Source organism: Pogona vitticeps, chromosome 2 (assembly GCF_051106095.1).
Source record: "Pogona vitticeps strain Pit_001003342236 chromosome 2, PviZW2.1, whole genome shotgun sequence".
Taxonomy (NCBI): Eukaryota; Metazoa; Chordata; class Lepidosauria; order Squamata; family Agamidae; genus Pogona; species Pogona vitticeps.
Genome location: NC_135784.1, coordinates 220706432 through 220727843, shown reverse-complemented (window position 1 = coordinate 220727843; position 21412 = coordinate 220706432). Strand labels below are relative to the sequence as shown.

Here is a 21412-nt window from a genome sequence, read left to right as displayed (position 1 = left end):
CTAGCTTTAGTACAGTGAAATATGATCTTCCGCTTCTTGTTATTTCTTGATTTCCTTCATTCTAGCCTTAATTCACTGAAACATGATTTAAGTGTAAAATAGATCGTGTTTCAATATATTAAGGCTACATGAAGAAACAACAGAAACAACATAAATAAGTTATAGTATATTAACAGCCTATCCTCCATATTGCCTTACCCGGGCTTCATGCTCTGGAGAGGACACTCCTCCATTCAGAGCATGTTACCATAGTCTCTCGAGACTGAAGGATGCCTATGCTATTAAGGCTAGAATGAAGGAAATCAAGAAAGAACAGAATGAAGCGAAAGATCATATTTAAGTGTTAAGGATATCCAGAACCTGAGAAAGAAAAGAAAATGTGTTTCAGGGTATTAAGGCTAGATTTAAAATCAAGAAACAGAAACAACCTAAAGACCGCTTGAAGTAAATCAAGCAAGAACAACAGAAAGAACCGAAAGAGGTCATAATTCAGTGTATAAAGGCTAGAATGACTTAAATGAAGACAAGCTACAGAATGAAGCAAAAGATCATATTTAAGGTTAGACTGAAGGAAATCACGAAAGAACACAAAAAAGAAGCGAAAGTGTATAAAGTCTAGAAAGTAAATGAAGAAAGAACGGAAGAGATAATGTTTCAATTTCTTAAGGCTACATGATGTAAATCAAGAAGAAACAACAGAAACAACCTAAAGGAATTGTTATATATTTAGAATGAAGAAAATCAAGAAAGAACAACAGAAAGTGTTGAAATATATTTCAGTGTATAAAGGCTAGAATGACTGAAATCAAGACAAGCAACAGAATGAATCGAAAGATCATATTTGTTAGAGTGAAGGAAATCACGAAAACAAAAAGCGAAAGCGATCAATGTATAAAGGCTAGAAAGTAGAAAAAAAACCAGACTGAAGCGAAAGGTCATATTTGTTAATATTAGTGTAGGAAGTAAAGGAAGAACAAGAAGCGAAAGCATCATGCTTCACGGTTTTTAACCTAAAGACTGCTTGTTCTATATTGGCTAGAACGAAGTAAATCGAAGGAATAACAAAGTTTTGAAAGAGATCATATTTCAGTGTACAGCTACAATAAAGTTAAGGAAGAAACAACAAGAGAATGAAGCGAAAGATCATATTTAACAGTGTTAAGGCTAGAATGGATAAAGAAAGAACAAACAAGCGAATGCGAGCATTAATAATATTGAGGCTAGAATGAAAGAAATAAGGAGAGAACAAAAATAGAAGCGAAAGTGATCATGTTTAAGAGAAGGCTACAATGAAGAATAGCGAAAGATCAGAAATCATCTTTCAGTGTATAAAGGCTAGAATGACGTATATCAAGAAAGAACAGTAGGGAGCGAAAGACATCATATATTAAGAACAACAGAAATAACATAAGTTGTTCTGGTGTAATAAGGCGAGAAGGTATATCGAAAGAACAACAGAATGGAAAATCATATTTCAACTGAAGCGAAAGATCATGTTTATGTCTTAAGGATATCAAGAAAGAACAAGAAAAAGAAGCGAAAATATCATGTTTCAGGGTATTAAGGCTAGATTCAGATAAAGAAGCAACCTAAAAGCTTGTTTTAGTGTTACAAAGCTAGAATGAAATTAGTAAAACAACAGAGAGAATCGGAAGAGATCAGGTTTAAGTGTATTAAGACTAGAATAGATATCAAATAAGAATCAGAAAGAATCAAAAGAGGTCATGTTTGTTAAGGCTAGAAAAAAAGTAAAAAAAGAACCGAAAGAGAAAACCGTTTAAAAGTAGAATGAAGTAAACCAAGAAAGAACGACAGAAAGAACGGAAAGAGCATTTCTCAGTGAATTGTTAGAATTTTGTAAATCAATGAATAGAAGCAAAATATATAATATTTCAGTGTATTGCTAGAAGGAAGTCAAGAAATAACGAAGAAGCGAACGAGATCATGTTTCAGTGTACTAAAGCTAGAACGTAAGCTCGTTCTAGAGTAGTAAGGCTAGACTGAAGTAAAGGGAAAAAAGCCATTATTGAAAGAGATCACATTTCAGTGTAAGGGTGATCAAGAAAACAAAAGAATGAAGCGAACTCATACTTAATTGTTACAATTTGAATGAAGGAAATTGAAAAAGAACAGAGAACCGAAAGATATCATATTTCAATGTAAACCAAAATGATGTAAACAAGAACCAACAAAAACAACCTAATGACATCTTATTGTAGTGTATTAAAGCTAGAATGAATGAAATCAAGAAAGAAAGCGAGAAAGAAGCGCATCTATATATCATGGTTTTGGCTGGGAAGCAAGAGGAAGGTAGGCCTTTTGTGGAGAAGTCTGTTTTTTCCTGTCTCTTTGTTCTGGCTCATCACATGGCCTAGTGGGAGGGCCTGGTAGTTTGAATCCTGATTTTACTGGAGCCTGTGTTCATTTTCCTTAAGGGTTTTGGCTGGGAAGCAAGAGGAAGGAAGGCCTTTTGTGGAGAGGTCTGTTTTTTCCTGTCTCTTTGTTCTGGCTCATCACATGGCCTAGTGGGAGGGCCTGGTAGTTTGAATCCTGATTTTACTGGAGCCTGTGTTCATTTTCCTTAAGGGTTTTGGCTGGGAAGCAAGAGGAAGGTAGGCCTTTTGTGGAGAAGCCTGTTTTTTCCTGTCTCTTTGTTCCGGCTCATCACGTGGCCTAGTGGGAGGGCCTGGTAGTTTGAATCCTGATTTTACTGGAGCCTGTGTTCATGTTCCTTAAGGGTTTTGGCTGGGAAGCAAGAGGAAGGTAGGCCTTTTGTGGAGAAGCCTGTTTTTTCCTGTCTCTTTGTTCCGGCTCATCACGTGGCCTAGTGGGAGGGCCTGGTAGTTTGAATCCTGATTTTACTGGAGCCTGTGTTCATGTTCCTTAAGGGTTTTGGCTGGGAAGCAAGAGGAAGGTAGGCCTTTTGTGGAGAAGCCTGTTTTTTCCTGTCTCTTTGTTCCGGCTCATCACATGGCCTAGTGGGAGGGCCTGGTAGTTTGAATCCTGATTTTACTGGAGCCTGTGTTCATGTTCCTTAAGGGTTTTGGCTGGGAAGCAAGAGGAAGGTAGGCCTTTTGTGGAGAAGTCTGTTTTTTCCTGTCTCTTTGTTCCGGCTCATCACATGGCCTAGTGGGAGGGCCTGGTAGTTTGAATCCTGATTTTACTGGAGCCTGTGTTCATGTTCCTTAAGGGTTTTGGCTGGGAAGCAAGAGGAAGGTAGGCCTTTTGTGGAGAAGTCTGTTTTTTCCTGTCTCTTTGTTCCGGCTCATCACATGGCCTAGTGGGAGGGCCTGGTAGTTTGAATCCTGATTTTACTGGAGCCTGTGTTCATGTTCCTTAAGGGTTTTGGCTGGGAAGCAAGAGGAAGGTAGGCCTTTTGTGGAGAAGTCTGTTTTTTCCTGTCTCATTGTTCCGGCTCATCACATGGCCTAGTGGGAGGGCCTGGTAGTTTGAATCCTGATTTTACTGGAGCCTGTGTTCATGTTCCTTAAGGGTTTTGGCTGGGAAGCAAGAGGAAGGTAGGCCTTTTGTGGAGAAGTCTGTTTTTTCCTGTCTCTTTGTTCTGGCTCATCACATGGCCTAGTGGGAGGGCCTGGTAGTTTGAATCCTGATTTTACTGGAGCCTGTGTTCATTTTCCTTAAGGGTTTTGGCTGGGAAGCAAGAGGAAGGTAGGCCTTTTGTGGAGAAGTCTGTTTTTTCCTGTCTCTTTGTTCTGGCTCATCACGTGGCCTAGTGGGAGGGCCTGCTAGTTTGAATCCTGATTTTACTGGAGCCTGTGTTCATGTTCCTTAAGGGTTTTGGCTGGGAAGCAAGAGAAAGGTAGGCCTTTTGTGGAGAAGTCTGTTTTTTCCTGTCTCTTTGTTCTGGCTCATCCCGTGGCCTAGTGGGAGGGCCTGGTAGTTTGAATCCTGATTTTACTGGAGCCTGTGTTCATGTTCCTTAAGGGTTTTGGCTGGGAAGCAAGAGGAAGGTAGGCCTTTTGTGGAGAAGTCTGTTTTTTCCTGTCTCTTTGTTCTGGCTCATCACGTGGCCTAGTGGGAGGGCCTGGTAGTTTGAATCCTGATTTTACTGGAGCCTGTGTTCATGTTCCTTAAGGGTTTTGGCTGGGAAGCAAGAGGAAGGTAGGCCTTTTGTGGAGAAGCCTGTTTTTTCCTGTCTCTTTGTTCCGGCTCATCACGTGGCCTAGTGGGAGGGCCTGGTAGTTTGAATCCTGATTTTACTGGAGCCTGTGTTCATGTTCCTTAAGGGTTTTGGCTGGGAAGCAAGAGGAAGGTAGGCCTTTTGTGGAGAAGTCTGTTTTTTCCTGTCTCTTTGTTCCGGCTCATCACATGGCCTAGTGGGAGGGCCTGGTAGTTTGAATCCTGATTTTACTGGAGCCTGTGTTCATTTTCCTTAAGGGTTTTGGCTGGGAAGCAAGAGGAAGGTAGGCCTTTTGTGGAGAAGTCTGTTTTTTCCTGTCTCTTTGTTCTGGCTCATCACATGGCCTAGTGGGAGGGCCTGGTAGTTTGAATCCTGATTTTACTGGAGCCTGTGTTCATGTTCCTTAAGGGTTTTGGCTGGGAAGCAAGAGGAAGGTAGGCCTTTTGTGGAGAAGTCTGTTTTTTCCTGTCTCATTGTTCTGGCTCATCACATGGCCTAGTGGGAGGGCCTGGTAGTTTGAATCCTGATTTTACTGGAGCCTGTGTTCATGTTCCTTAAGGGTTTTGGCTGGGAAGCAAGAGGAAGGTAGGCCTTTTGTGGAGAAGTCTGTTTTTTCCTGTCTCTTTGTTCCGGCTCATCACGTGGCCTAGTGGGAGGGCCTGGTAGTTTGAATCCTGATTTTACTGGAGCCTGTGTTCATTTTCCTTAAGGGTTTTGGCTGGGAAGCAAGAGGAAGGTAGGCCTTTTGTGGAGAAGTCTGTTTTTTCCTGTCTCTTTGTTCTGGCTCATCACGTGGCCTAGTGGGAGGGCCTGCTAGTTTGAATCCTGATTTTACTGGAGCCTGTGTTCATGTTCCTTAAGGGTTTTGGCTGGGAAGCAAGAGGAAGGTAGGCCTTTTGTGGAAAGTCTGTTTTTTCCTGTCTCTTTGTTCCGGCTCATCACGTGGCCTAGTGGGAGGGCCTGGTAGTTTGAATCCTGATTTTACTGGAGCCTGTGTTCATGTTCCTTAAGGGTTTTGGCTGGGAAGCAAGAGGAAGGTAGGCCTTTTGTGGAGAAGTCTGTTTTTTCCTGTCTCTTTGTTCCGGCTCATCACGTGGCCTAGTGGGAGGGCCTGGTAGTTTGAATCCTGATTTTACTGGAGCCTGTGTTCATTTTCCTTAAGGGTTTTGGCTGGGAAGCAAGAGGAAGGTAGGCCTTTTGTGGAGAAGTCTGTTTTTTCCTGTCTCTTTGTTCCGGCTCATCACGTGGCCTAGTGGGAGGGCCTGGTAGTTTGAATCCTGATTTTACTGGAGCCTGTGTTCATGTTCCTTAAGGGTTTTGGCTGGGAAGCAAGAGGAAGGTAGGCCTTTTGTGGAGAAGTCTGTTTTTTCCTGTCTCTTTGTTCTGGCTCATCACGTGGCCTAGTGGGAGGGCCTGGTAGTTTGAATCCTGATTTTACTGGAGCCTGTGTTCATGTTCCTTAAGCGTTTTGGCTGGGAAGCAAGAGGAAGGTAGGCCTTTTGTGGAGAAGTCTGTTTTTTCCTGTCTCTTTGTTCCGGCTCATCACGTGGCCTAGTGGGAGGGCCTGGTAGTTTGAATCCTGATTTTACTGGAGCCTGTGTTCATGTTCCTTAAGGGTTTTGGCTGGGAAGCAAGAGGAAGGTAGGCCTTTTGTGGAGAAGTCTGTTTTTTCCTGTCTCTTTGTTCCGGCTCATCACGTGGCCTAGTGGGAGGGCCTGGTAGTTTGAATCCTGATTTTACTGGAGCCTGTGTTCATTTTCCTTAAGGGTTTTGGCTGGGAAGCAAGAGGAAGGTAGGCCTTTTGTGGAGAAGTCTGTTTTTTCCTGTCTCTTTGTTCCGGCTCATCACGTGGCCTAGTGGGAGGGCCTGGTAGTTTGAATCCTGATTTTACTGGAGCCTGTGTTCATGTTCCTTAAGGGTTTTGGCTGGGAAGCAAGAGGAAGGTAGGCCTTTTGTGGAGAAGTCTGTTTTTTCCTGTCTCTTTGTTCTGGCTCATCACGTGGCCTAGTGGGAGGGCCTGGTAGTTTGAATCCTGATTTTACTGGAGCCTGTGTTCATGTTCCTTAAGCGTTTTGGCTGGGAAGCAAGAGGAAGGTAGGCCTTTTGTGGAGAAGTCTGTTTTTTCCTGTCTCTTTGTTCCGGCTCATCACGTGGCCTAGTGGGAGGGCCTGGTAGTTTGAATCCTGATTTTACTGGAGCCTGTGTTCATGTTCCTTAAGGGTTTTGGCTGGGAAGCAAGAGGAAGGTAGGCCTTTTGTGGAGAAGTCTGTTTTTTCCTGTCTCTTTGTTCCGGCTCATCACGTGGCCTAGTGGGAGGGCCTGGTAGTTTGAATCCTGATTTTACTGGAGCCTGTGTTCATGTTCCTTAAGGGTTTTGGCTGGGAAGCAAGAGGAAGGTAGGCCTTTTGTGGAGAAGTCTGTTTTTTCCTGTCTCTTTGTTCCGGCTCATCACGTGGCCTAGTGGGAGGGCCTGGTAGTTTGAATCCTGATTTTACTGGACCGCGCGCCGAAATACTCTAACTCTATCTCCAACCCCAATATGCTGAATATGGATGTCCTGAAGGAGGGCAGAATTTCAGCTTTAAAAAGAGAATGAGGAGGAGAGTGTGTCACATGAAATTCCCTAATCCTATCTCTTACTTAATTTGGTAAAAGAGAGCAGGCCGGGTAGGTGGGACTCGTCAGCCCTGGAAGGCAGCCCATCTAGGAGAAGGAAAACTCCAAATTTAAACCTCCACTGCCCTGTGGCTATATCCACTTATGGAAAGGGCTTCAGGAGATAACCTCGAGGCAAAATCGGGAGCCGGAGTCCCGGAGGCATTTTCTTTCATTCTGCCAACTCCTGCGACGTTGCTGGAACCAGTTGTATTGGCTCTTGCCTTTCCACTGAACCATTTCAGCGATGTGGAGAGGGGGGATTTGCTGCTTGGGTAACAGCCTATCCTCCATACTATTTTACCCAGGCTTCGTGCTCTGGAGAGGACACTCCAGCTTCGCATACAGCGTCGAAACAACATGGGAAGTAGCAGTTACCGGTTATAAGTCTCTGCTCAATTGGCGTAGAGCAGGACGCCAGGGGCTACTTCTGATGGTGGGAGAGGTCATTGCACCTCACTAGGTAGATACCGCCCGCCTTAAGCTGGGCAGCCCCCAGCCAGTAAGGTGCTACCTCGCCACGGTCTGTTAACCTCACGGGGTGCGTGGGGTTTAGGGTGAAACCCGACAAGCAGATCGACAACCGTGCACCATGCAACAATCATAAGAAAACTTCTGCCCTAAAGCTGGGCACCTGGAATGTACGGACAATGACCCCTGGCTTTCCTGACTACGGCTTTCCTAACGACCTGCAAGAAATAGACGATGTGCGCAAGACAGCTGTCATTGACATGGAACTGAATAGACTGCAGATGGACATCGTTGCCCTGCAAGAGAGAAGACTGCCAGACTCGGGATCTGTCAAAGAAAAAAACTTCTCATTCTTCTGGCAGGGAAAACCATCGAATGAGACCAGGGAGTATGGTGTTGGCTTTGCAGTCAGAAATAATCTGCTGAGATCCATTGTTCCACCTACTACGGGGAGTGAAAGAAAAATGTCTCTGCAGCTCCACTCATCAGCAGGACCAGTCACCCTCATTAGTGCATATGCACCAACACTGTCATCCACTACAGAAGTGAAAGACAAATTCTACGACGATCTGGCAGCTACTATCAAAAAAGTCCCTGAAAGAGAGTCACTGTTCATTCTTGGAGACTTTAATGCTAGAGTTGGTGCTGATCACAATTCTTGGCCCACTTGTCTAGGCTGTTTTGGCATTGGAAAGATGAACGAAAATGGCCAACGCTTACTGGAGTTTTGCTGTTACTATGGTCTCTGTGTCAGCAACACATTCTTTAATACGAAGCTGCAACACAGAGTTTCCTGGAGATATCCAAAATCCAAGCATTGGTATCAGCTCGATTTGATCCTCACTAGACGTTCTAGCCTTCCTAGTGTTACGATCACACGCAGCTACCAGAGTGCTGATTGCGATACTGATCACTCCCTGGTGTGTAGTAGAGTAAAACTGCGAACAAAGAAATTGTATCACATGAAAAAGGAAGGAAGACCACGTATTGACATCAACAAGACTCGCGATCAAAGAAAAGTGAAGGAATTTGCCCAAGCACTCGAGGAAACCCTTCCAGGTCCAGCTAATGTAAATGCACCTGAACGATGGGAACACTTCAAGAACACTGTCTACAACACCGCCTTGTCCACCTTCGGCAAGAAAACCAGAAAGATGGCTGACTGGTTCGAAGCCCATTCGGAGGAGTTAATGCCAGCCATTGAGGATAAGAGAAGAGCTCTAGCAGCATACAAAGCCTGTCCTAGCGAGTACAACCTGCAAGCTCTTCGAGCCGCTCGTAGCCAAGTCCAACAGGCTGCCAGGAGATGCTCCAATGACTATTGGCTTCAGCATTCCTCTCAGATACAGATAGCAGCGGACACAGGTAACATCAAAGGAATGTATGATGGTATCAAGCAGGCCTTAGGTCCATTACAGAAGAAATCTGCTCCCTTGAAGTCCACTACAGGTGTGATCATCCAGGACCGAGCACAGCAGATGGAACGCTGGGTGCAGCACTACTCCGAGCTATATTCCAGAAAGAATGTAGTAACCGAAGAAGCATTAGATAACATTGAGTGCCTGCGTGTCTTGGAAGAGCTGGACAGAGAACCAACCCTAGCAGAAATAAATGCGGCCTTGGATTCCCTCACCTCTGGCAAGGCACCTGGAAGGGACAACATCCCTGTTGAAGTGCTGAAATGCGGTAAGGAGATCATCATCACCGAACTGTATGAAATCTTTTGTCTCTGCTGGAGGGAAGGTGGAGTACCACAGGACATGAAGGATGCAAACATTGTCACGTTGTACAAGAACAAAGGTGACAGGGGTGACTGCAATAACTACCGTGGTATCTCTCAGCGTTGTAGGGAAGCTGCTTGCCCGTGTTGTTCTGAAGAGGCTCCAGGTGCTTGCAGACAGAGTCTATCCGGAATCACAGTGTGGATTTCGAGCAAATAGATCCACCACTGACATGGTATTCTCCCTCCGACAGTTGCAGGAGAAATGCAGGGAACAACAACAGCCACTCTTAGTGGCCTTCATAGACCTTACAAAAGCATTTGACTTGGTTAGCAGGGATGGCCTTTTCAAAATACTTCCCAAGATTGGATGTCCACCTCGTCTCCTTAACATCATCAGGTCCTTCCAGGATGGAATGAAAGGCACTGTAGTTTTTGACGGCTCAACATCAGATCCCTTTGACATCCGAAGCGGAGTGAAACAGGGCTGTGTCCTCGCACCAACACTTTTTGGGATCTTTTTTGCTGTCATGCTGAAGCATGCCTTTGGAACTGCAACAGAAGGTGTCTATCTCCGGACTAGATCAGATGGAAAGCTCTTTAATCTCTAGATTGAGAGCGAAGACCAAAGTCCAACTGAAATGCATGCGGGACTTCTTCTTTGCAGACGATGCAGCCATTGTTGCCCACTCTGCTGAAGACCTCCAACAACTCATGAATCGTTTCAGCAAGGCCTGCCAAGACTTTGGACTAACAATCAGCCTGAAGAAAACACAAGTCATGGGCCAGGGTGTGGACTCACCTCCCTCTATTACCATCTCCACACAAGAACTGGAGGTTGTTCATGACTTTGTGTACCTTGGCTCAACCATCTCTGACACCCTCTCTCTAGATGTCGAGCTGGATAAACGCATTGGGAAAGCAGCCACCATGTTCTCTAGACTCACAAAGAGAGTATGGCTCAATAAGAAACTGACAACACATACCAAGATCCAGGTCTATAGAGCCTGTGTCCTGAGCACACTCCTGTACTGCAGCGAGTCCTGGACCCTTTGTGCCCGGCAGGAGAGGAAGCTGAACACCTTCCATATGCGTTGCCTACGACGGATTTTTGGTATCACCTGGCAGGACAGAGTTCCAAATAGAGTAGTCCTAGAACGAGCTGGAATTTTCAGCATGCATACATTACTGAAACAGCGACGTCTACGCTGGCTTGGGCACGTTGTGAGAATGGCTGATGGTCGGATTCCAAAGGATCTCCTATATGGAGAATTAGTGCAGGGAAATCGCCCCAGAGGGAGACCACAGCTGCGATACAAGGATATCTGCAAGCGGGATCTGAAGGCCTTAGGAATAGACCTCAACAGATGGGAAACTCTGACATCTGATCGTTCAGCCTGGAGGCAGGCAGTACATCACGGCCTCTCCCAATTTGAAGAGACCCTTGTCCAGCAGGCTGAGGCAAAGAGGAAGTCACAAAGGAAGCAAAACCAGGGAGCTGGACAGGGGACAGATTGGATTTGTCTCCAGTGTGGAAGGGATTGTCACTCTCGAATTGGCCTCCTCAGCCACACTAGACGCTGTTCCAAGTCCTCCATACAGAGCACGCTACCATAGTCTTTCGAGACTGAAGGATGCCTACTATGATACATATGTTGTTTCCTTATTTCATACTAGCCTTAATTCTTTTAATTGACCGCATTCGCTTCTCTTTTGTTCTTTTTCCTTCATTCTACCCTTAACACAACACTTTCAATTCTTTCCGTTGTTTTCATGTTTTACTTCATTCCAGCCTTAATACAATGAAACGCTTTTGATTCTCTTTTTTTTCATTCCAGGCTTTAGAATCTTCAGGTTGTTTCTTGATTTACATCATTTAGGCTTAATACATTGAAATATGATATCTTTCGGATCTTTCTGTTGTTCTTTTAAAATTTCCTTCACGCTCTTAAATATCCTTTCGCTTTTGTTCTTTTGTTGTTTCTTGGTCAACCATTCTAGCCTCTTTCAATTGTTTTTCTGGATTTACATATGATCTCTTTCGCTTCTTTCTGTTCTTCCTCGATATACCTCATTCTACCAAGTCATTGAAAAATGATCCTTCGTTTCTTTCTGTCGTTCTTGCTTTACTTCATTCTAGCCTTTTTACACAGTGGTTTTCTCGTCTTTCTGATGTTCTTTTTTACTAAATGATGTAAATCAAGAACCAACAAAAACAACCTATATTCTAGCTAGGATGAAGGAAATCAAGAACTAACGCGAGAAAGAAGAAGGGTATTGGCTAGGATATTAATCAAGAGAGAACAACAGAAAAAAACGAAAGATGTTTTTTCAATGTATTAAGGCTAAAAGATGTAAATGAATGTAAATGATGTAAATAAAACAAACATGATCACTCGCTTCCTCACGTTACCCCTATTAAATGATCGCTTCATTCTGGTTCATTCTTCATTAACTTCATTCTAGCCTTTATAGGTTTTCTGTGCTAACCTTAGTACACTGAAATATGATCATTCGCTTTTTGATTTCATTCTAGCAATACTGAAAAATGATCTCTTTCGGTTTATCTCTTTTTTTATTTGTATACATCCTAGCCTTTTTACACAATTTCTTACTGTTGTTCTTTTAAAATTTCCTTTATTCTAGCCTTAGTACTTAAATATTACCTTTCGATTCTTTCTGTGGTTCTTTCTTGATTCTAGCCTTAGTCTTAAACATGACCTCTTTCGCTTCTTTCTGTACTTTCTTGATATCCTTCATTTTAGCCTTTACACGGAAACCTGATCTCTTTGGATTATTTCTGTTGGTCTTTCACGTTTTACTTTATTCTAGCCTTAATGAAACGTAATCTCTTTTGATTGTTTCTGTTGTTTTTTTTCTTGATTTCTTCATTCTAGCCAAACTAGAACAATCTTTCTTAGATTGCGATCATGTTTAAAAGTATTGAAGCTAGGATGAAAGAAACGAAAGAACAATAAAAGTGATCATATTTGAGAGAAGGCTACAATGAAGGAAATCAAGATCCTCAGATATCATGTTTCAGTGTATAAAGGCTAGAATGAAGTAAATCAAGAAAGAAGAGAAAAAACCGAAAGAGATATAAAGAACAACAACCTAATATAAACTTGTGTATTAAGGCTAGAATGAAGTAAATCGAAGGAACAAAATGTCATGTTTCAGGGTATTAAGGCTAGATTCATATAAAGAAGCAGAGACAACCCTAAAGACAACTAGTGTTACAAAGCTAGAATGAAATAAAAAAAAACAAAGAATCGAAAGAGATCAGGTTTCAGTGTATTAATGCTGGATAAAGGAAGTAAAAAGGAACATCAGAAAGAAGAGAAAACCATTGTGTAAAACAAATATGATCTTTCGATTCATTCTGTTGCTTGTCTTGATTTCAGTCATTCTAGCCTTTATACACTGAAATATATTTCAACACTGTTGTTCTTTTTTGATTTTCTTCATTCTAAATATATAACAATTCCTTTAGGTTCTGTTCTTGATTTACATCATGTAGCCTTAATACAGTGAATCACGATCTATTTTACACTTAAATCATGTTGGAATGAAGTAAACCAAGAAAACGACAGAAAGAACCGAAAGACATTTTTTAGAGTATTAAGGCTAGAATGATTTATATCAAGGAAGAAGAGAAAGAAGCAAAATAGGTTACGTTTCAGTGTATTAAAGCTACAATGGTAATCAAGAAATAACGAGAACGAAGCGCAAGATCATATTTCAGTGTACTAGCTAGAATAGAAACAATCAAACGTAAGCTTGTTCTAGTCTATTAAAGATAGGATAAAGTAAATCGAGAAATAACAGAAAGTATTGAAAGAGATCATAATTCAGTGCATAAAGGCTAAAATGAAGCAAATGAACAACAGAAAGTCGTTTGTGTTCAGGTTAGAATGAAGGAAATCAAGAATGAAAGCGAAAGTCAAAAAAGAAAAAGTAAAGACAGCTTGTTTTAGTGTTTTAGTGTTGCAAAGCTAGAACGAAAAAAAAAAATCAAGAGTATGTTTCATTGTATTAAGGCCAGAATGAAGGAAAACATGAAAGTAAAACAGAATGATTTGAAAGTGTATTAAGGCTAGAATGAAGGAAATAAAGGAAGAACAAGAAAAAGCTAAAGAATCGTTTGAGGGCATTGGCTACATTTAAATCAAGAAACAGAAACAACCTAGAAACAGGTTATTCGTGTATTAAAGCTAGAATGAAGGAAATCAAGAATCTAGAATTTTCTTCATTCTAGCAATACAATGAAATATAATCTCTTGATATTTTGTGTTCTTCTTTCTTGATTTTCTTCATTCTAGTCAATACACTAAAAAAATCTTTAGGAAGTTTTCTTGGTTCTTGATTTACATCATTTAGGCTGATCATTGAAATGATCTCTTTCAGTTTTTTATTCTTTCTTGATTTACTTCTTTCGAGCCTTTATGCACTGAAAGATGGTTTTCTCCTCTTTCTGAAGTATGATCTTTTTCAATTCTGTTTTTCTTTCATGTTTTCTAGCCTTAATGCAACGTGATTCCGCTGTTTTTTTCTTGATTTTCTTCATTCTAGCGTTAGTACACTAGAACAGTTTCTCTACGTTTTCTGTTTCTTGATTTACATCATTTAGACAATACACTTAAACCTGATCTCTTTCGATTCTTTTTGATCTTTCTTGATTTACTTCATTCTAGCCTTAATACACGGAAATGTGATCTCTACAAGCTTACTTTAGATTGCTTCTTTATTGACTTCATTCTAGAAGTAATACTTTTAAACGATCTCTTTCGCTACTTTCTGTTGTTCTTTCCTGAATTCCTTCGTTATAGCCTTTAAACACTCGAACAAGCTGTCAGGATGTTTCTGTTCTTCCTTGATTTACATCATTCTAGCCATAATACTTAACATGACGTCGTTCGCTTTTTTCTGTTCTTTCTTGATATCCTTCTTTCTAGCCTTAATACACTGAAAAATCGATTCTGTTCATTATTTACTTCATCCTAGCCTTAATACACTAGAACAAGCTGTCTTTAGGTTGTTTCTTAATTCTAGCCTGAAACATATTTTCGCTTCTTTCTCGTTCATTCTTGATATCCTTCACTCTAGCCTTAATGCACACACGATCGCCTTCGCTTCTTTTGTTCCTTCTGGATTTCCCTCATTCTAGCCTTAAAACTCTTCAACATGATTTTTCATTTCCTTCTGTTGTTTTCTTCATTTACTTCATTCTAGCCCTTATACACTGAAATATGATCTTTCAATTCTTTCTGTTGTTCTTTCATGATTTCATTCTAGCCTTAATAAACTAGAATAAGCTTACGTTAGGTTGTTTCTGTCTTTCGCTGCTTCGTATTTTCATTCTAGCTTTAATACAAGGAAACGTAATCTGATTTCTGTTGTTCTTTCTTGATTTTCTTCATACAAGCCTTAGTACGTTAGAACAATCTTTCTTTAGGTTGTTTCATCTTGATATTTCGCCTTAATACATTGAAATTATCTCTTTCGGTTCTTTCTGTTGTTCTTTCTAGACTTTATAAAACGAAACGTGATTTCATATGTTCTTTCTTAATTTCCATTTTAGCCTCAGCACTTTTAAACATGATCTCGCTTCTTTGTTCCATCTTAGTTTCAATCTAGCCTTAACCCAATTATGATCTTTCGCTTCACTGTTGTTCTTTCTTCCTTAACATCATTCTAGCCTTTATACAATGAAATATGATCTCTTTCTTTACTTTCTGTTTACTTCATTTCATTCTAGAAATACACTGGAACAGGCGGTCTTTAGGTTCTTTTTCTTGATATCACTCTAAATACCCTGATACATCACATTTTCGCGTCTCTCTCTTCTTCCTTGATTTCCTTCACCAGTGAAGTATGGTCTTTCGCTTCAGTCTGGTTTTTCTTCATTTACTTCCTTCTATACACTGAAACATGATCTCTTTCGTTTCTTTCTTGATTTACTTTATTCTAGCCTTTATTCAGTGAAACAATCGCATTCGTTTCTTTCTTTTGTTCTTTAATAATATCCTTCAGTCTAGCCTTAAATATGATCTTTCACTTCATTCTGTTGCTCTTTCTTAATTTTCTTCATTCTAGGCTTAATACACTATAACAAATCCTTTAGGTTGTTTCTGTTGTTTCTTCTTGATTTACAACATTTAGGCTTAATACATTGAAACATGATCTCTTTCGATCTTTCTGTTGTTCTTTCTTGCTTTCTCTCGTTCTTTCTTGCTTTCCTTCATTCTAGTCAATACACTAGAATAAGCTTTAGGGTTCTTGATTTAAACCTAGCCTAATACCCTGAAACATTATATTTTCGCTTCTTTCTCTTGTTCTTCCTTGATTTCCATCATTCTAGCCTTAATACACAAATACGATTTGTTGCTGCCTTCTTTCTTCATTTACTTCATTCTATATAAACTGAAATATGATCGCTTTCAGGTCTTTCTGTTCATTCATGTTTTACTTCATTCTAGACTTAAAATGAAGAAAAACTCTTTCGATTCTTCCTGTTTTTTCTTGATTTTCATTCTAGCCTTGAGAAAGTAGCGAATGAGATCATATTTCAGTCTATTAAGGCTAGAATGAAGAAAATGAACGAACAGTGCAGCGAAATGAAGTAAATCAAGAAAGAACAACAGAAAGAACCGAAAGAGATCAGGTTTTTAAAGCCTAAATTATGTAATTCCAGAGGAAACAACTTAACCCCCAAAAAAGATTGTTCTAGTGTATTAAGGCTAGAATGAAAAACCAAGAAAACCAACAGAAAAAATCAAAAGAGATTACGTCTCATTGTATTAAGCCTAGAAAGAAAATGAAATGAAGAAAGAACCGAATGCAGCGAAAGATCATTTGTGTATTAAGGCTAGTATGAAGGAAATAAAAAAAGAGAAAATATGTTTCAGGGTACTGCTAGAATGAAGTAAATCAAGAAGGAAAAACGGAGGGAAGCGAAAGTGATCATGTTTCAGTGTCTTAAGGCTACATAATGTAAATCAAGAAACATCCGAAAGAAATTGTCTTTATTAAGGCTAGAAAGAAGAAAATAAAGAAAGAACAAAAAAAGTGTTGAAAGAGATCATATTTCGGTGTATAAAAGCTAGAATGAAGTGAAGAACAGAAGGAAGCGAAATATATTTAAGAGTGCTAAGAATGAAGAAAGAAAAAGAAAAGCGAAAATATTTCAGGGAATTAAAGCTAGATATAAATCAAGAAACAGAAACCTAAAGAGCTTTTCCTAGTATGTTAAGGCTAGAATGAAGGAAATCAAGAAAGTAGCGAAAATGTTTCACGTTAATGGCTATATTCAAATCAAGAAACAGAAACAAACTAGACGGCTTGTTCTAGTGTTACGAGGCTTGAATGAAGTAAATCAAGAAAGATCAAAAAGAATCGAAAGAGATCAGGTTTAAGTGTATTGTCTAAATGATGTAAATCAAGAAACAGAAAACGTAGAGAAACTGTTCTAGTGTACTAACGCTAGAATGAAGAAAATCAAGAAAAAAACAGCGGAATCACGTTGCATTAAGGCTAGAAAACATGAAAGAAAAACAGAATTGAAAAAGATCATACTTCAGAAAGAGGAGAAAACCATCTTTCAGTGCATAAAGGCTCGAATGAAGTAAATCAAGAAAGAACAAAAAACTGAAAGAGATCATTTCAATGATCAGCCTAAATGATGTAAATCAAGAACCAAGAAAACTTCCTAAAGATTTTTCTAGTGTATTGACTAGAATGAAGAAAATCAAGAAAGAAGAACACAAAATATCAAGAGATTATATTTCATTGTATTGCTAGAATGAAGAAAATTCTAGATTCTTGATTTCCTTCATTCTAGCTTTAATACACGAATAACCTGTTTCTAGGTTGTTTCTGTTTCTTGATTTAAATGTAGCCAATGCCCTCAAACGATTCTTTAGCTTTTTCTTGTTCTTCCTTTATTTCCTTCATTCTAGCCTTAATACACTTTCAAATCATTCTGTTTTACTTTCATGTTTTCCTTCATTCTGGCCTTAATAAACATACTCGATTTTTTTTTTCGTTCTAGCTTTGCAACACTAAAACACTAAAACAAGCTGTCTTTACTTTTTCTTTTTTGTTTTGAATCTAGCCTTAATAACCTGAAAGACTTTCGCTTTCATTCTTGATTTCCTTCTTTCCAACCTGAACACAAACGACTTTCTGTTGTTCATTTGCTTCATTTTAGCCTCTTTCAATACTTTCTGTTATTTCTCGATTTACTTTATCCTATCTTTAATAGACTAGAACAAGCTTACGTTTGTTTCTATTCTAGCTAGTACACTGAAATATGATCTTTCGCTTCGTTCTCGTTATTTCTTGATTACCATTGTAGCTTTAATACACTGAAACGTAACCTATTTTGCTTCTTTCTCTTCTTCCTTGATTTAAATCATTCTAGCCTTAATACTCTGAAAAAAGTCTTTCGGTTCTTTCTGTCGTTTTCCTGGTTTACTTCATTCTAACATGATTTAAGTGTAAAATAGATCGTGATTCAATGTATTAAGGCTACATGATGTAAATCAAGAAGAAAAAAAAGAAACAACCTGAAGAAATTCTTTCTGTTGTTCTTTCTTGATTTCATTCCAGCCTTTAAACACTGAAATATGATTTTCAATTCATTCTGTTTACATCTTTTGGTTCATTCTAGCGTTAACACAATGAAAGGTAATCTCTTTTGATTCTTTCTAGTGCTTTTTCTTGATTTCTTCATTCTAGCCAACCGAGAACAATCTTTCTTAGGTTGTTTTATTCTTCATTTACATCATTTAGGCTTAACACGTTGAAACATGATCTCTTTCGGGGTTTTTTTGTTGTTCTTTCTCGATTTACTTCGTCCCAGCCTTTAATACACTAGAACAAGCTTTGGTTGTTTCTGTTCTAGCTTTAGTACAGTGAAATATGATCTTCCGCTTCTTGTTATTTCTTGATTTCCTTCATTCTAGCCTTAATTCACTGAAACATGATTTAAGTGTAAAATAGATCGTGTTTCAATATATTAAGGCTACATGAAGAAACAACAGAAACAACATAAATAAGTTATAGTATATTAACAGCCTATCCTCCATATTGCCTTACCCGGGCTTCATGCTCTGGAGAGGACACTCCTCCATTCAGAGCATGTTACCATAGTCTCTCGAGACTGAAGGATGCCTATGCTATTAAGGCTAGAATGAAGGAAATCAAGAAAGAACAGAATGAAGCGAAAGATCATATTTAAGTGTTAAGGATATCCAGAACCTGAGAAAGAAAAGAAAATGTGTTTCAGGGTATTAAGGCTAGATTTAAAATCAAGAAACAGAAACAACCTAAAGACCGCTTGAAGTAAATCAAGCAAGAACAACAGAAAGAACCGAAAGAGGTCATAATTCAGTGTATAAAGGCTAGAATGACTTAAATGAAGACAAGCTACAGAATGAAGCAAAAGATCATATTTAAGGTTAGACTGAAGGAAATCACGAAAGAACACAAAAAAGAAGCGAAAGTGTATAAAGTCTAGAAAGTAAATGAAGAAAGAACGGAAGAGATAATGTTTCAATTTCTTAAGGCTACATGATGTAAATCAAGAAGAAACAACAGAAACAACCTAAAGGAATTGTTATATATTTAGAATGAAGAAAATCAAGAAAGAACAACAGAAAGTGTTGAAATATATTTCAGTGTATAAAGGCTAGAATGACTGAAATCAAGACAAGCAACAGAATGAATCGAAAGATCATATTTGTTAGAGTGAAGGAAATCACGAAAACAAAAAGCGAAAGCGATCAATGTATAAAGGCTAGAAAGTAGAAAAAAAACCAGACTGAAGCGAAAGGTCATATTTGTTAATATTAGTGTAGGAAGTAAAGGAAGAACAAGAAGCGAAAGCATCATGCTTCACGGTTTTTAACCTAAAGACTGCTTGTTCTATATTGGCTAGAACGAAGTAAATCGAAGGAATAACAAAGTTTTGAAAGAGATCATATTTCAGTGTACAGCTACAATAAAGTTAAGGAAGAAACAACAAGAGAATGAAGCGAAAGATCATATTTAACAGTGTTAAGGCTAGAATGGATAAAGAAAGAACAAACAAGCGAATGCGAGCATTAATAATATTGAGGCTAGAATGAAAGAAATAAGGAGAGAACAAAAATAGAAGCGAAAGTGATCATGTTTAAGAGAAGGCTACAATGAAGAATAGCGAAAGATCAGAAATCATCTTTCAGTGTATAAAGGCTAGAATGACGTATATCAAGAAAGAACAGTAGGGAGCGAAAGACATCATATATTAAGAACAACAGAAATAACATAAGTTGTTCTGGTGTAATAAGGCGAGAAGGTATATCGAAAGAACAACAGAATGGAAAATCATATTTCAACTGAAGCGAAAGATCATGTTTATGTCTTAAGGATATCAAGAAAGAACAAGAAAAAGAAGCGAAAATATCATGTTTCAGGGTATTAAGGCTAGATTCAGATAAAGAAGCAACCTAAAAGCTTGTTTTAGTGTTACAAAGCTAGAATGAAATTAGTAAAACAACAGAGAGAATCGGAAGAGATCAGGTTTAAGTGTATTAAGACTAGAATAGATATCAAATAAGAATCAGAAAGAATCAAAAGAGGTCATGTTTGTTAAGGCTAGAAAAAAAGTAAAAAAAGAACCGAAAGAGAAAACCGTTTAAAAGTAGAATGAAGTAAACCAAGAAAGAACGACAGAAAGAACGGAAAGAGCATTTCTCAGTGAATTGTTAGAATTTTGTAAATCAATGAATAGAAGCAAAATATATAATATTTCAGTGTATTGCTAGAAGGAAGTCAAGAAATAACGAAGAAGCGAACGAGATCATGTTTCAGTGTACTAAAGCTAGAACGTAAGCTCGTTCTAGAGTAGTAAGGCTAGACTGAAGTAAAGGGAAAAAAGCCATTATTGAAAGAGATCACATTTCAGTGTAAGGGTGATCAAGAAAACAAAAGAATGAAGCGAACTCATACTTAATTGTTACAATTTGAATGAAGGAAATTGAAAAAGAACAGAGAACCGAAAGATATCATATTTCAATGTAAACCAAAATGATGTAAACAAGAACCAACAAAAACAACCTAATGACATCTTATTGTAGTGTATTAAAGCTAGAATGAATGAAATCAAGAAAGAAAGCGAGAAAGAAGCGCATCTATATATCATGGTTTTGGCTGGGAAGCAAGAGGAAGGTAGGCCTTTTGTGGAGAAGTCTGTTTTTTCCTGTCTCTTTGTTCTGGCTCATCACATGGCCTAGTGGGAGGGCCTGGTAGTTTGAATCCTGATTTTACTGGAGCCTGTGTTCATTTTCCTTAAGGGTTTTGGCTGGGAAGCAAGAGGAAGGAAGGCCTTTTGTGGAGAGGTCTGTTTTTTCCTGTCTCTTTGTTCTGGCTCATCACATGGCCTAGTGGGAGGGCCTGGTAGTTTGAATCCTGATTTTACTGGAGCCTGTGTTCATTTTCCTTAAGGGTTTTGGCTGGGAAGCAAGAGGAAGGTAGGCCTTTTGTGGAGAGGTCTGTTTTTTCCTGTCTCTTTGTTCTGGCTCATCACGTGGCCTAGTGGGAGGGCCTGGTAGTTTGAATCCTGATTTTACTGGAGCCTGTGTTCATGTTCCTTAAGGGTTTTGGCTGGGAAGCAAGAGGAAGGTAGGCCTTTTGTGGAGAAGCCTGTTTTTTCCTGTCTCTTTGTTCTGGCTCATCCCGTGGCCTAGTGGGAGGGCCTGGTAGTTTGAATCCTGATTTTACTGGAGCCTGTGTTCATGTTCCTTAAGGGTTTTGGCTGGGAAGCAAGAGGAAGGTAGGCCTTTTGTGGAGAAGCCTGTTTTTTCCTGTCTCTTTGTTCCGGCTCATCACGTGGCCTAGTGGGAGGGCCTGGTAGTTTGAATCCTGATTTTACTGGAGCCTGTGTTCATGTTCCTTAAGGGTTTTGGCTGGGAAGCAAGAGGAAGGTAGGCCTTTTGTGGAGAAGTCTGTTTTTTCCTGTCTCTTTGTTCCGGCTCATCACCTGGCCTAGTGGGAGGGCCTGGTAGTTTGAATCCTGATTTTACTGGAGCCTGTGTTCATGTTCCTTAAGGGTTTTGGCTGGGAAGCAAGAGGAAGGTAGGCCTTTTGTGGAGAAGTCTGTTTTTTCCTGTCTCTTTGTTCCGGCTCATCACATGGCCTAGTGGGAGGGCCTGGTAGTTTGAATCCTGATTTTACTGGAGCCTGTGTTCATGTTCCTTAAGGGTTTTGGCTGGGAAGCAAGAGGAAGGTAGGCCTTTTGTGGAGAAGTCTGTTTTTTCCTGTCTCTTTGTTCCGGCTCATCACATGGCCTAGTGGGAGGGCCTGGTAGTTTGAATCCTGATTTTACTGGAGCCTGTGTTCATTTTCCTTAAGGGTTTTGGCTGGGAAGCAAGAGGAAGGTAGGC

At 39.6% G+C, this 21412-nt stretch overlaps 1 long non-coding RNA gene across 1 annotated transcript in view; it reads left to right on the top strand.

The window, feature by feature from the left end:
- Positions 1-20083, top strand: part of LOC144586567 (uncharacterized) — a 29467-nt gene extending 9384 nt beyond the window's left edge. Inside the window, exon 2 of the long non-coding RNA XR_013541451.1 lies at positions 15896-20083. This is a non-coding gene — a long non-coding RNA (uncharacterized LOC144586567). The remainder of the gene's footprint in view (positions 1-15895) is intronic.
- The last annotated feature ends 1329 nt before the right edge of the window (positions 20084-21412 follow it).